Genomic DNA, 13,297 nt, shown 5'->3' with positions numbered 1-13,297 from the left:
ATTTGCTTACATTTGCATACAGAAAGGGTGGTTGGGCATTGAAAGTGGTAGAATCATCATCCCTGGAGGTATTTAAGGGATGTGTCGATGCAGTGCTTGGAGTGGACAAGTGGAGATCTTAAGGGTCTTTTCCAACCTAAATGATTCTTTGATTCTATTCATATGCATGTGTATACTGCAGCACATTTAATTTAGGAATATATAGATATATACATTTGCAAGAGAAATAACTAATTTTCAGTTGTTCTTAATCCTTGTAGACTCTGTATCCTAACAAAAAGCTGTCTGTTGGTGTTGCCTGAAACACTCTTCATTTTTGAGCCTAAGGAGCTAGTGTCCCGTAACTGCAAGATATTCCAGATCTACCAAATTGGCAAGGTCCCCTGACTTCTGGTTGAGGGTCATTGCCCAGTTTTGCTCTCATCAACCTAGACTCAAGGCAGGGCTGAGAAAATCCTGCAGACAAAACAGCTTCCTCTAGACCCGCCCATATCAATTAGAGCAAGCCCTGGGTGTTGACTTACACTTCTCTTGCAGTAGCACTTGGGGCTGTTTGGGAGGAAACAATGATATTTTATAGGCACCACCTTTCACACAGAAGGGAATTTGGATCCCATTAAATGCAGCAATTTACTTTTTTTTAACAAGAAACACTTTCAGTGCCTTTCTGAAGTGCCCATATTACTTGAGTTAGCTCTAGTTAATTACAGGGCTGAGTGATCTAAGTGAGGAGTTGGAAGTCGTGAGGGAAATTAAACACACTTACATTTTACAGTAAGAAATGGCAACAGCAACACCTTTCACACTCTTGCAGAAGGTTGCATAATAAAATCAGTGATGAAGTAATAAAAGGCTATGATAGCCTAATTTCTATAGTGGCACTCATTTCTTTAGAGCATGAACACAGCAGCAGCTGGTTGGCTCATAACCCACAGTTGTAACGCAGAAGACCAAGACTTCATTTCCAACTCAATTTACTGATTACGTATTTTTCTTTGACCAGTCCATGAATCTTTAGCAGTTGCATCTTTTAGACAGTAATATGGTTCTTGAAATTATATCCTGCTTTTAAGGTGAGTTACAGAAGACAGGGGAGATTCAGAATGGATATTAAAAACAATTTCTTCTCAGCAAGAGTGGTGATGCAGTGGCACAGGCTGCCGTGGAGGTGGTGCAGTCACCATCCCTGAGGTGTTCAGGAGCCGTGTGGATGTGGCACTGAGGGACGTGGGCAGTGGGCGTGGGGGGGGTGGGCTGGTGGTTGGACTGGGGGATCTTAGAGGTCTTTTCCAACCTTCATGATTCTATGACATGCTCCAAATTATGTTCTCATACAGTGCAATCACAGGCCCTTCCCTCCCAAAGTGCCTTCTTGTTATGAGACAGTCTGCTCGTAGTGACCCAGCAAGGGAAAACCAGCTGAAGCAGTTTAAGTCGGTGCTGCCCTTTCAAGACTACAGGTGAACTAGGTGTCCCTTGCCCCAGCATCTGGATATCCATAGCTTGTATTACAAAGCGCTGGAGAGTTAAGTGCTTTTTGTGCACAAGTTTGTGGTGAGCAGGAATTGCAACACACTTTAACTGTTTAATCAGGAATGTTCTTGGGATAACAAGCAGTAAACAGTTGTAGCTAAGTAATGTGGGCTTGGTAGATAAAATCACTATTTTCAGATATTTTCAGAGATAAGGAAAGAGGCAGGTGTATAAATAAATGAAATGTGTCTTCTTTAATCGCCCTTGGTTTTATTGCTTTCAAGGCTGAGCTAACTTTTAGTTCTTGGTGGGGCTACAAGTCATTCTGTTGGCAGAGAGAAGCAAATCAAGCAACATCACTATCAGTAGCTCTTTGCCTTTTCAAGCATTACGATTATCAGAAAAATCTTTACTTCCCCCCAATAATTGCCTTAAAGAAGCTGGAACTTGAAGTAAATCTAATGAGTGCTTGATCTCCAGGATGCAATTTTCAGACTTTGGCATCTAAATTAAAAAACAATTGGGAGTTGAAGGAGAAATACATTTATGCTTCAAAACTACTTTTTAGGCTGATTTGTGTGTGAAATTTTGGCATCCATGCTGAATAAGTACTGTAAGAATAGGTTCTATAAAATTTGGAGTAGCTGCTTTAAAATCGAGAAATGACTCAGTTTACTGCTAAAAACAGAATTAGCATTAAATAGGAAAAAAAAAAAAGAAAAAACAGTATGTGACAGGATTCTTTAGCTTCTCTGTTCTCTTCTTTTGAGTCTGTTGTAAAGGTGTTAGACATTGGTGTTGCCTAAGTAATTATTTTGCCACTAATGGTAATACATGTGGCTTCAGAGCAGAGAAAGTTATTATAGAAGATGGCTCTGTGTGAGCTTTCATAGTAAAGAAATAACTGTATGTGTCTAGTATGGAAAAATCTTGAAATTGTTTGGAGCTGCTATATACTTTAGCAGCTGATACTCCGTTTTAGAGCTGTCTGTTGCCTGTGTGTATCTGGAGCTATGCTTTTAGCAATAGGATATTGGCTCACAGAGTAAGTGTCCCAGCTGATACACAGCACCATGTAACGTGGCCATTGGATTCAATTATTTCTATTTTTACAGCCGTTTTCATTCAATATCCCAGCACTGCATATGTTTTGATAAAAGTCTCACACATGTTGTACAGAGAAACAAGTGAGAACTTTGCTTTTACCATTGTCGTATCACAAGTGGGAAAACAAATGCAAAGTAATGTTATTTGATCTGTTTTTCTGGATGTCATAGGATAAACTGGTGATTTGGTCTAGGAAAAAAAAAAAAAAGGACAGAATGTCATAAACCTCTAGTTAGGTTAGGGAATGGAGAAGAAAAAGCCCCTAAAGAAATTTAGAATGGCAGCCTCAGAACAGCCCAGACTCCTTAGCAAACACCTTTACTTAATGTCTGTCTTCTGCTCATCAGCTGGCTATGAAATTGTTTGCACAGCCTTGCTGATGTTGCTATGGGCCTCATACACCTGGGAACGCTTTTCATCCTGTGCAATTGCAAACATGCCTACAAACCACCACTGGAGCAAAGATCCTATGTGATATGGTCAGGGCTGCTCAATCCTCAAGGCAAAGTGGGCATAACTAGGTGAAGAGTTTTCACTTGTAAAGACCACACAACAACAGCGAATTAATTGCCTTGCTCCACTCCCCCAGAACAGGGGTGAATCCCTCAGACATGCCTGGGCTACTAGAGGAGTTCAGCAATACCCATCCAGTATTTTGCCCCATTTTGCATAAACCACATGCATTGTTATAACATGTGGGGCCAGGGAAAGGACAGAGCTGGGTATTGCCTCCTCTTCTAGCAGTGCCCTTTCTTATATCTGTTCAATAGCAGTTCCAAACATTTTTATTTTCCTAGTTAAACAACAGCTACAAATATGCATTCAAGCTTGGAACTCCCCCTCAAATCACAAAACAACTTACACCCACATAAGGGAAGTCAAAACATAGCTATCAGGTTCACAACAAGCAGGGATATCAACATTATATTCCAATAAACGTTTGTGAGCTCAAAGCCTGGGGCAGACTGATTATTGCTAGAGATGAAAATAGCACTGTTGTGTCTCTCAGATCTATTTTACGGCACCAGACAACACAGGAAGGTCTTGTGCAAGAGGTTTGGTCACGGGCAGCAGAAGCACTGTTTCACGCAGTGCCTTTGCCCATAAGCTAACTACATTTGCTTGATAGCTTCAATGTGTTAAAGGATGGTCCTTTGTCTTATTTCAGCCCAAGACCATAAGTTAATGAGATCCCAGATGTCTGGACAATATTTTAAATTACGCATCCCAACTCTGAGTTGAACCAGTACAAAATCCGTCATCCTTTGTATCCTGGCTTTTCTGTAAGAAAGCTACAAAACTAATTTGACTTTCTATCAGCTCTTGATTCTTCCCAGATATTCCATTTGAAAATGAATATTTTATCCAATATTAGTTGCACTCAAATGTAACATATTTTCCTATAAGCACAAAAAGGAGCTAGTTGTTCCAATGTAGGGGGGAGAGGGAAGCCATATGGTAGAGATTATAATCAGGCAAGCTGAAAGCAGTGGCCATTTTAATTGTGCACCAATATATTTTTTAGGATAACTAGGAAAATATGCCTGTCTTCTTGCAAACAAATTAAATATATACTGCCACTTTATAAGGTCTTTACGTACAAAAATGCAAATGGCATTAGGGATAAGAACTGACCTGAACCTCCTTCGCTTGGATAAAAAATTTCTTTGTCAAGCAGAACATGTTAAGAGAGAAACTTTTCTAGTTTTCTGTTAGAATTCATAGCAAATGCTATCAGCAGTTACGAAGTTTTAAAACAATTCACATCTATTTTTCTTATTCTCTCTTCTGAAATTTTCTGACAGTCATGCTCTGGCAGAAAAATCTGTCTGCTGCAGTAGCATGAACAAGTGTTGCTCAGAAACACACTGAAGGCACAGATAGCAAGAAAAAAAAGTGGGTCATTCTGCAATTCCTGTCAGAGGGGGGGTGGCTAAACCTGACATCACCAGGACATCATTTATTTATATTAGAAATGGCTTCAAAGTTGCATTGATCCCTACCACAGCCTACTAAAACCCGTACTTGTTATGCTTCTCACACATATGGTCCACTTTTGCAGACTAAGAGGTTTGAATAATTCACTTAAGCAGCAAAAACATGAAGTACTCTTTAAAAGGAGACACAGAACTGCTGGGCCGTGCCTGTAGCTGCTTTAATAAAAGAAAAATGGCCTTGGGGGTGCAGCTGTCATTCAGCAGGATGTTTAAGCACATGCTTACACCTATTGTGATTTAAGATGGCACTGAGAAAACTTCAGAGATGCAAAATAAAAGCTAACCTTCTGTTGAATGTGGATCTTAATTGCATGTTGACTTAACAGCATTCATGTTTGTGATTTCTCAGAGGCTTCTGTTTAGGCATGCTTGGTACCTAGACAGTTTGGGGTGACAAATAGTGCTTCATGTAATTAGTTGGCAATAGCTTAAATATCTGATTTCTTAATTATATTGTTAAGTATGTTTTAAACAAATATGTTCTTTATTCAAAGGAAAAGAAAAAAAAAGCATTTCCAGCACCCACATTTGGTATTCTTGAATTCTTTAGTTGTTTGCAGAACACTGAATGTAAGTACTGCCCTAAAAGGATATAAGGATATTTGAATGTTGGAACTGGGACTCAAAGACAAAGTTGACCTTCCCAAATTCCTAAGGGCAAACTGTGATTAGAAGATTTTCATATGGGTAAAACTGTTATTAGCAGATGAAGTCCACAAGTGAAGGACTTGCTAACTGCAAAGAATTGTCAATCGTGAAATCTATTGAAACATATAGCCAAAATTAGATCTCGCAGTCAGGCCTGGGGGCAGATTTAGAAGTGAATTAAATACAAGGCAGTGACCATCTCCTTCCAGCAAGCCAACAGTCACATTTGAAGACATGCTAAGATCATTAAGACGGATGTTGTCCATTCCTCATTACTCTCCTGCTGGAACAAGTGCAGAGCACAACATGGAAGCACTAGAGGGACTCAGCTGCCTTTGATGAATAAAAAAAAAAAAAAAAAAGATTAAAAAACTCTGCACATGTTTTCTTTTGATTCTTTCAATTTATAGTTTTATTTATTTGCACTTTTGAAGGAATAATAGTTGATGTCAGAGAGGAAAACCCCTAGAGAGATATCTGAATTCAGCTCCAGCTGGAGCAGACCCCAGGAGACAGTAACAGCTGCCCGGCAGACCAGCAGGTTGGAGGCATTACATATTAAAAATCAGCATGAAATAATTTTGAATCTTCTATACGCTTGCAAAAGCCAGGCGATTCAGAGTTAATGCTTCCATTCGCAGAGGGCTGAAAACTTGTATAAGCCTGTTTCCAAAGCTCAGTCTGAAGAAATAGACATTATACACAAAAAGACACTGGCTTGGGTGAGTCTAAGGAGCACTCTTCCAGGTTTATTCCAGGTTTAAAAATAGATTCCTGTTGGTCAGGCTTTAAAAATCAGTAGATTGCTAGGATTTAGATCTGTGCCGCAGATGTGTTCTGCACTGCATGATAGGCTTAACTGCAAGCAGTGAATGGGGGTGCAAAGAGAGGCAGCAGCTGGAACTCCTGCCAGACACCTTCAGCGTGCTCACTTGTCTGTGAAAGCCTGAAACAGTCCACACGTTGCTTACAGTAGATTGGAACTTCTTTCACTTCCTCAGACTGAAAGAATACTGTAAAGACTTGAAGGAGAAGATTGAAAATACTAGCAACAGCATCTGATTTGAAGTAAGCTGGTAACATCACCTCCTGCCAGTGGTGCAAGAGATTTCGCTAAGCAACATCTCTACCCAGATGCTGCTTGCCCCAGCTGCAGACACTGGCTTTCTCTTCAGGTTCTGGAACTGCTCTTGAGCCACAAACCCACTGAAGCACATTCAGAGGGCAACCAAGTAGAATCATACGCATCCTACAGCCAGGGTAAGCTGCTGTTCTGACCTCAGAGCTACCAAAATAAGTTGCACAGTTGTAGTCATCAATTTTACACTTCTCTGGTTTCTCTCAGGACACATTTGCCTTGGTAGCATGCAAATTCTTTGTTCAAAGAATGAAAAATAATGCCTAGGCATGCAGACTACATTCCCTGGATATCCAGGAGAGGGCATCCCATTGGAAATGGCTGACTATCAAAAGTGCAGCAACAAAGCAGCCTGTAAGGATAAATATGGCATAATTTTCAAGAGCAGCAGTAACAGGCCCCAGTTGTTCAGCTCAAACAACCTTGCTGTGGAGACTACAATGGACTTTGTTAAATCAGGAGGGACAAAATCTTGTTTATTGTCTCCTGCAGAGACTTGGTTTAGTGACTTGGCCAGGAGAGGAACAATTCATCAGAGAACAGAAAGTACAATTACATCAAGTTGCTGTACTTGCTACCCAGGTGTTTCCAGTTGTCTGTTTGAGAGGAAGAAACTTTTATTTTTAATGTCAATGACAGCTGAGGGTTCTCTGAGAGAACTGATTTGAAGAGTGAGGTTTGATCTGGTGTTATCCAGACAGCCCCAGCTCTGCAGCCCATGATCTCACCTGTTGTGGAGAAGTGCTGGGAAATACGTAGTGGAGAACAAAAAGATTGTGGATATTTTCAGTGCCAGGAAAATGTATTCTGCCATTTGCAATAAGTTTCAGTTCGGTGCCAAGAAAGTGCCTCAAAGAATGAAAATAATTTTCTATTCAAGACTTCAACTACAAAAAGATAAGTATTTGGCACATATGTTTTTAAGACTCTGGGGAAGAATTTTCAATGTACACACAGACTGTTTAGTTGCTTTATACACAACTCACATGGTCATTGGTTGTTTTTTTTTTTTTAATATTCTGACATCCAGAATATCAAGTGACCTAAATCTATGTCATGCTGTCTTTCAATGGAGCGTGATGAATACTGTAGCCAGCCAATTCTCCTCTTGCTTTGGGTCTGCCTACGCATCTGACTAGTGGAAGCTTGTTTGCGTTTGCTAGGAGGTGTTTGACAGAATCCCACAAGACCTGCCTAAGTAAAGATTGCTCTTAAAAGCATTGCTGGCATAGTCATGTCACTGATGAACATGGAAAAGAAAAGCACAACCCAATTTGTTTTAGCTGTAATGGCAAAAATCCTAATGAAGAAGCATTTACACTGGCCTAAGTCCTTTATTCTATTCTGAGAACTGACCTAAGCTGTACCAACAAGGAAATTTTGTTCGCCCCTCTAAATTAGGTTTGTGCTTTCACATGTACAGAAATAACTTCACTGGCTAAAGCTGTGTTGGCAAACCCAGTTACATACAGATGAACATTAAATGTTTTCTCTTTCTTCGGTGCATGAGGAACCCAGTCTTGCTCTTCCCACTGGTTTTCATGTTGGGTACAAAGAAAAAGGAGGTAATAACCTCTACACTGTCCAACAGCCCTCCTTGCTGGCCAGAAGTGCAGGAGATCACATAGCCAGAGCTCTTGTTTTTCTCCTGCATTTCAAACTACAGTGTGGTGGGTCTGCAAATGAGGTTGGGTGTTATGTGTCTTCACTTACATATCCCCATGTCTCTGCTAGTTACCACTACTTTTAAATACTTGAGCTGTCAGAAACCTGGGGGAGATTTCAAAATACTTCATGAACTGAATAGCATATGAAGGTTGCTGATGCCTGTACCAAAACCACTGTTATCGTCATTACTTTACACAAAAAGGCATACAATACCCAGAAGAGTCAAAATTTCACCATGTCTGCCACTTCAGCTGGTTCTAGACAGTAACTACCACTGATAAACCCTCAGAAGACAAAACACGGCGAGCAGAACTTTAAAATCTGAGGATGGCAGCATTATTTCTGCAGACAGCAAATGCTATTTTTAAACGATATTACAAGCCTTTGAAATCCAAATGTGAAGATACAGTTGTGCAGAAGCAGGAGTTGCAACAGTCTTGTTCAGGCTTAGATTTACTATCATACCGTTATTGCAGGCTAGTTTTGTTCCCTAGCAATGAGATGTCCACATATTGTGGATGCATGACTCCCTCAAAGAACTGCCAGATTATGGGACTGCTCTAAGGAAAATTTCGCAACATTTGATTCCTTCCTGATGAAGTGATTTTCCACAACACTTTGCTATAGTGTATTGGCAGATGAAGAGAGAATGGGGAACGAAATGCATTTGCTAATAGTACACAATAATGATAAATGCAAAGCCCAGTGTCTGGCTGAAGGAATCCAACCCGAGGGATATCATATAAAGCCATGCGAGGTCTGTGAGATGCCTCCTATAAGCAGAGCAAGAGCAACTCGCATCTCTCAGGAAAGTCATCACTGGGAGATCTGGGCCCACAACTGCTCAAGCTACAATGACAACTGGAAATGCTTATCAAATAGATCTTGAAATATTCCAAGTTCCTCAATCCGTCTAAACAGTGTGCAGATCAAGGAGAGCAGGGCTACAGGGATCACCACAGCCTCCATTACAGGCAAGCTGAGGGGGGCGGCCTGGCAGCCCCATGCTGTGATGAACCTGATCCCACTTGGCTGAGATTCCTCCATGTGAAGGGCTGGGGTAGAGTGCTGGGAGCTGCTCTGGGGGCAGGGAGTGCTTGGGGCAGGGAAGATGAAGGTCCAGTGCTTTTGCAGGCTCCTGATCCTGCTGAAGGAGGGGACTGCAGAAGGGGACAGGATTCAGCTGAGGTTGGCGTGTTTATTTAGCCACAGTAGCTCATCGTTACTTATCTGTGGGCTAGCCCAGCTGGACAAGGCCACAGAGTCGTTGCCTTGTGTTAGTTGCAGCCGGTTGCATTCGGGGAAGAAGCTTTGTCGTCTTCTGCCTGTAAATTGCTGTGTGCTGTAATGCTACCATAATACGGCTAATTACAGGCCAAGGTTTGCTGTAAGTGGCAGAGATTAAGATGCGCTATGATGAAGTCTTTAATTACTGAATTTCCTGCCTTTTGTTACCTTTACATTCTGCACACTCTTTTATGTGCGTAATAAACAGTGAAATTATACTGCTGCCTAGTTTAAGATCAAGAGGCAGAACAGTTTTTCAGGTGGCTTTATCAGAACCAACTAATTTTGAGAGCAGGAAGCTTATCTATCACTTTTGTTTGCAATGTAAATATTGTGCAATGGTGTATGTTTTACAAGCATCAGAGAGGAAATCTAAAGAACTGTTAACAGGTGCTAAATGAAATACTGAATAGCTTATTTATGATGGCTAGAGTACAGAGTACAGATAATGCATTCTTTATTGTTTATACTAATCTATAAAAATTTTTGAATCCCAGTAGCTGTGCAAATAAGCAAATATTCTAATTTCATTGCAATTTCTACTTTAAAAATGGAGAAGATATTTTTTTTTATTTGCCAGAGGCTGAGTGAGTTTTTCAAATGCTGTGATGGGCTCCACGTAAACAAGTGTCCTTGTGCTATTGTCATAGCGGCAGAGCGTAAAATCCCATCCCTGCATGTTGCACAACACAGACACTGTGGTTATCTTTCTCCCTTCTGTCTTCTTTCTTGCTGAAAGGCTCTCTATGAGGTCCCACTGCCCAGCATAGAGCCCTTTGCCCCAGCCCAGGTGCTACATCCTCTCAGCACTCATGCCCCCACCTGTTCCTCCCATCCCTGGCTTTATGGTGCTTTTGGATCTTTATGGTCGCTTTGATCCTAGGATGAGAGCTGGGACAAATTAACCCATCAGGCCAGCTGGAGCCTCTTCCCTGCCTTCTTTCCCTTCATGTTTGCCGTGAGGTAATTTATCTCTGCTACCACTACATCTCTAGTCTTTCCTAACTGAAAAGAGTGGAAAGCCTCATTTCCTTAACCTAGTAGTCAGGAAGGACAACCTCAGCCAAGTAAACAGAGACCTGGATGATGCTCATGAAAAGAACCAAAAAGAAGTTATATCCGATGCTAGATTGTCTTCCACCCAAGCCAACCCAAGGCAGAACCTCTTTAGCAAACAGGCACTTGTGCTTTATCCTATGCATGAGCAGTCCCAAAGAAAGCAGAGAACGCAAAACAGAGTATGTGCTGAGATGTTTGAGGTCTGCCAGGCCAACAGCTCCACTTCTAACCACCATGAGCAGAAATGCCTCATTCTTTTTTTTTCATTACTATTATTTTCATATTAGAAGGGGTGAGGAAAACTAATGGCAGATGAATGGACATAAAATAGGTGTTTCCTCCTGGAGAAAAATTTTAAGACTCCTCAGTAGAAAATCTGTTCAATTTTTTGTTCAAAAATTTCCACAAATGCTCCAGAGGAGGTAATGTAGCCTGTGAACAAAGAGTTAAATTGTCTGTGGAGAATCCCTTCCTGTAAACAAGAACTGAAGGGAAGATCTACTTAGATGGCTCCTTGGGAAGCGTGACATACAAAGTGCTTTGGGGATATCCCATCTCCACGTTCATTAGACAGACTGAGCCTGAATGCACTGCTTTTCTTTTAGCTTTTAGTGATATTATTTTAGTCTATTAACAGAACATTCAGAGAGGAGGAAAACCTTGTTGTCAGTAATTACACAGGGATTTTTCAGTCTACATTTTACAGTATCCAGATGGTTAATGGTCATCACATCTCAGACCTCTTGTAGATACATCTCTGTGACTCCAATCACCTGATACAGCACTTACACAGCAAGCTCCTGTGCACTTGTTATGTGATACTGCCATGTCTCAGGTTCCTTCTGCCAGCTTGTATACTGCATGAGTGACATACCCACCATGACTCCGGGCAGCTGACTGACCCAGTGCTGATCACTCTGACAACTTCTTTCTATGACCACACTATCATAAAATACATGCTCCACTTCACTGACTCCAAGCTGAGCAGTGCTGGCACACACATTGCCATGAGATCAGGAGGCAAGGACAGGTCTTTGGGACATAGGAAAGAGTACAGCACGTAGCACTGAGATGCTCCACATCACAGCTGTGGTGCTCATGATTTAGCACAGTGAGTAATTTGATACAGTGATACAAATACCACAGTGATCTCCCAGTAGTAATTTAAATTTTGGTAATATGTTTGGTGGTGCTGACCATTCGTTATGACTGCCCCAGGCAATGCACGTCTAAGATGAATTGAGCTGAAAGCCAATTGAAACAGAAGCAATTCAGACTTGATAGCTCACTTCTAGGGGCTTATGACTGTGGAAAGAGATGTCTGAATGCTCAAAGTGATGATGGAGGCTTCAGGGCATTTGTAAAGTCCTTGTGAAAGAAGGAAGATTTCTTAGAGAACACAGAACTGCCAGATATCCTCTACATAGTCCTGACTGTTAAGAAGACATTGTGAATACCTTCTAGACTATACATGTAGGGGCATCATGAAGAACTACAGTTCCCAGTATGCTCAGTGAAGAAAGATGGGCATGCAGGAAGAAAGGTGGAGATGGCTCAGGAGGTGAGGTAATTAAAATGATCTGCTGCCAGGATTAGTGTGAGAGGTGGCTACCTCCAATCATGGCCGGGCATAGAGTCCTCCTGTCACAGGGAGGGATCAAATATTGGAACCCTGTGACACTGGAGACCATTTTCACATCCCACTGACATTAAAGGTATGGTCTCAGAGACAGGAGAGAGAAATACGACACTGCAGAAAGTCAGAGAGGACTTAGGCCTTAATGTCTTCATCTTCCTGTCCCTTGTTCCACTTCCCTCAAACAAAAAAAAGACATTTAACAAAATGGAGCCTTTTGGAAATATCTGTAGAAAGAATTATTTTGCATTGACACATGAAAGCCAAGCTCTAAAATTCATGTACCAAAACTTCATGTAAAATGCTTCTGCTCTCTTTCAAATTCAGAAATTTCTAAAACCAGGCAAGCTCATGTGGGCAAGCAGTGGGGACTGCACCACAATTATGGTTAGACATGCTTTGATTCTCCAGCATAGGTTTATTTTTCCAAGAAATGCTATCAATTAATAACATGTTAATATTTTTTAAAAGAAGCATTTAAATGGCATGGGAGTCTGTGAAATCAATGAGACACGGGAAAAGGAGTCAGAAACAGTTTTTCACATGTTGTATAGTTTGATGTGACTTATAATGCTGACACATCAGCTCACTGTGTAGTCTTAAGCCAATATCTAACGGTTTTTAGTCCAAAAACTCTCCAATTTGGCCTTTTTTTTTTCAGCTAAATAAAATAAGTAAAAAACACATTAATAAGCAATCTCTGATGAAATCTTACAGATATATCATTTAAGGTATTCAACTTCATTAATAGGACTTTTGCTTGATTTCAAGCAATTCCGTCTCCATATTTTTAGATTTTGCTGAACAGCATGAAATCTACAGCATCAGTAACACCAGGTGTTAAAAAAACAAAGCCTCTTTATGGTTTTCAAAAAATCTTCTGGCTTTCAATTTCTATGGTGTTTTTTTCCTTAAAAGTTAGCAGTGTTTCCAGTTACGAAGGTTTGAGAAGGACACAGAGTCCATGTGGTTTTCCATGTCATTTTTCCCCCATACTGGTGCTTATATGAACTTCTATTTATTTTCTTCATCACTTGATCTTGTACAATTTGTCAATGCATTCAATTTCAAATAATCTTGTGTCCATGCAGCATGGCAAACTGATTTTTCAAATCAGCATGAAAGCATTAGAAAAATCAGGACCGCAACATTTTTTTATTAAAATTTTGTTTGGTAGGCTAAAATACTTGAATGGAAATGAATCTTCTCAATTTCAAGCATGTCCTAAGGCAGCAGCTTGCAGAATAATGTTAACTATGTCACTGGTTCTAATTTTGGATAATT

The sequence above is a fragment of the Lagopus muta genome, chromosome 1, assembly GCF_023343835.1.
Source record: "Lagopus muta isolate bLagMut1 chromosome 1, bLagMut1 primary, whole genome shotgun sequence".
Lineage (NCBI taxonomy): Eukaryota > Metazoa > Chordata > Aves > Galliformes > Phasianidae > Lagopus > Lagopus muta.
Note: the sequence above shows the minus strand (reverse complement) of the source record.